The sequence below is a fragment of the Callithrix jacchus genome, chromosome X (genome assembly GCF_049354715.1).
Source record: "Callithrix jacchus isolate 240 chromosome X, calJac240_pri, whole genome shotgun sequence".
In the NCBI taxonomy this organism is placed as follows: domain Eukaryota; kingdom Metazoa; phylum Chordata; class Mammalia; order Primates; family Cebidae; genus Callithrix; species Callithrix jacchus.
Genome location: NC_133524.1, coordinates 111,889,671 through 111,892,149, shown reverse-complemented (window position 1 = coordinate 111,892,149; position 2,479 = coordinate 111,889,671). Strand labels below are relative to the sequence as shown.

Sequence of the window (2,479 nt, the reverse complement as noted above, 5' to 3'; positions counted from 1 at the left end):
TTTCTGTCCATACAATCCTACTATGGTTATTTGTCAATCAGTGGATGTATAGGTGTTTAAAGAATATCTCCATAGATAATAAAACAATGTATACAAGTCTGAACATTTCACATAGATGAAGCCTCATGTATGGAATTACCTGGTGAAGCAGGATTATCGAATCAATCAACTGCCTTCAAGAAAACTTGTACTAAGGGATTCACTTGCTGTGGATGAGACTAAGTACTTTGCTGCTCCCTAGCCAGAACTGGGTAAAATTAAGATTTTACACTTGGCCAATTTGACAAGCCAGAAGTAATAGTACTTCACTCTTGTCCCTTGCATCATATGACAGCTATTGAATAAAAAAGAGAGCTGATACAGGTGTTATAAATACAAACTTAGAATCAAACAGACCCAAGGTGGAGCCCAGCTCCACCTCTTGATTTGGGCATGATTTTAGGCCAGTTTCTTACTCAATCCATGCATAGATTGTCTCCTTTGTAAAATGGGCATAACACTTAGGTCACAGAGGAGTGGTCAGAACCAGCAAATCTGACTCAAAAATTAAGCACTCAAACATGCTTCATGTGCTCACTTCAGCAGCACATAGATAAAATTGGAAAGATACAGAGAAAATACATGGCATCTGTGCAAGGATAACATGCAAATTTGTGAAGTGTTCTATATTTTTTCATGTTCATGTATTGGAAGAGTTAATATTGTTAAAATGTTCATACTACCCAAAGCAATCTACAGATTAAATGCAATCCTTATTAAAATACAACATTTATCACAGAAATCTAAAAAAAAATTTTAAATTTATATGGAACTACAGAAGACCCAGAATAGCCAAACTTATCCTAAACAAGAAGAACAAAACTGAAGGGATCACATTAGCTAACTTCAAATTATACTACATAGCTACAATAATCAAATCAGCATTGTACTGGCACAAAACAGGCACATAAACCAATGGAACAGAATAGAGAACCCAGAAACAAATTCACACACCTATAGTGAACTCATTTTTGACAAAGGTGCCAAGAACATACACTGGGGAAAGGACAGTCTGTTCAATAAGTGGTGCTGGGAATACTGGATATCCATATGCGGAAGAATGAAATTAGACCACTATCTCTCACAGTATACAAAAATCAAATCAAAGTGAATTAAATACTTAAATCCAACACCTCAAACTATGAAACTACTACAAGAAAACATAGGGAAAACTCTCCAGGACATTGGTCTGGGCAAAGATTTTTTGAGCAATACCCCACAAGCACAGTCAATCAAACCAAACATGGACAAATAGAATCACATCAAATTAAAAAGCTTTACACCTGTAATCCCAGCACTTTGGGAGACTGAGGTAGGTCACTTGAGGCCAGGAATTGGAGATCAGCCTGGCCAACATGGCAAATCCCCTTCTCTACTAAAAATTTAAAAATTAGCCAGGCATGGTGGTCACATGGGCAGTCCCAACTATTTGGAAGGCTGAGGCACAAGAATCGTGCACAGCAAAGGATACAATCAACAAAGTGAAGAGGTAACCCATAGGATGAGAGAAATATTTGCAAACTACCTCTCTGACAAGCAATTAATCACCAGAATATGTAAGGAGCTCAGATAACTCTAGAGGAAAAAAAGTCATAATATGATCAAGAAATTTGCAAAAGATTTGAATAGACATTTCTCAAAAGAAGACATACAAATGACAACAGCACTTTAAAAAGTGCTCAACATCACTGATCATCAGAGAAATGCAAATTAAAACTACAATGAGATATTATTGCATCCAGTTAAAATGGCTGATATCCCAAAGACAGGTAATAATGAATGCTGGTGAGGATATGGAGAAAAGGGAACAATTATACACTCTTGGTGGGAATGTAAGTTATTACAACCACTATGGAGAATAGCTTGGAGGTTCCTCAAAGTATACAAATTGAGCTACCATAGGATCCAGCAATCCCACTGCTGGGTGAATAACCAAAAGAGGAAAATCAGTAGATATCTGCACTCCTATGTTTGTTGCAGCACTGGTCACAATAGCTAAGATTTGGAAGCAAGCTAAGTGTTCATGAGCAGATGCATAGATAAAGAAAATGTGGTACATATACACAATGGAGTACTATTCAGCCATAAAAAAGAATGAGATCCTGTCATGTACAACAACATTGATGGAACTGGAGATCCTGTTAAGTGAAATAATTGAGGCCCTGAAAGACTAACATCACACGTTCTCACTTATTTGTGGGGTTTAAAAGTAAAATCAATTGAAATAATGAACATGGAGAGTAGAAGGATGGTTACCAGAGGCTGGGAAGGATAGTGGGGGGTTTGTGGCAGAACTGAGGATAGTTAACGTGTACAAAAAGAAATAGAAAGAATGAACAAGACCTACTATTTGATAGCACAATAGAGTGGCTATTGCCAATAATAACTTAGTTGAAAATTTTTAAATAACTTAAAGAGTATAAGGGCAAGGTGTGGTGGC

The 2,479-nt window shown here is 36.9% G+C and overlaps 1 non-coding gene across 1 annotated transcript; it reads left to right on the top strand.

Moving 5' to 3' along the window:
* Positions 1–569: 569 nt before the first annotated feature.
* On the top strand, positions 570–673 carry LOC118150762 (U6 spliceosomal RNA). The gene has a single exon (XR_004738909.1). It is a non-coding gene; the product is annotated as a U6 spliceosomal RNA (small nuclear RNA).
* The last annotated feature ends 1,806 nt before the right edge of the window (positions 674–2,479 follow it).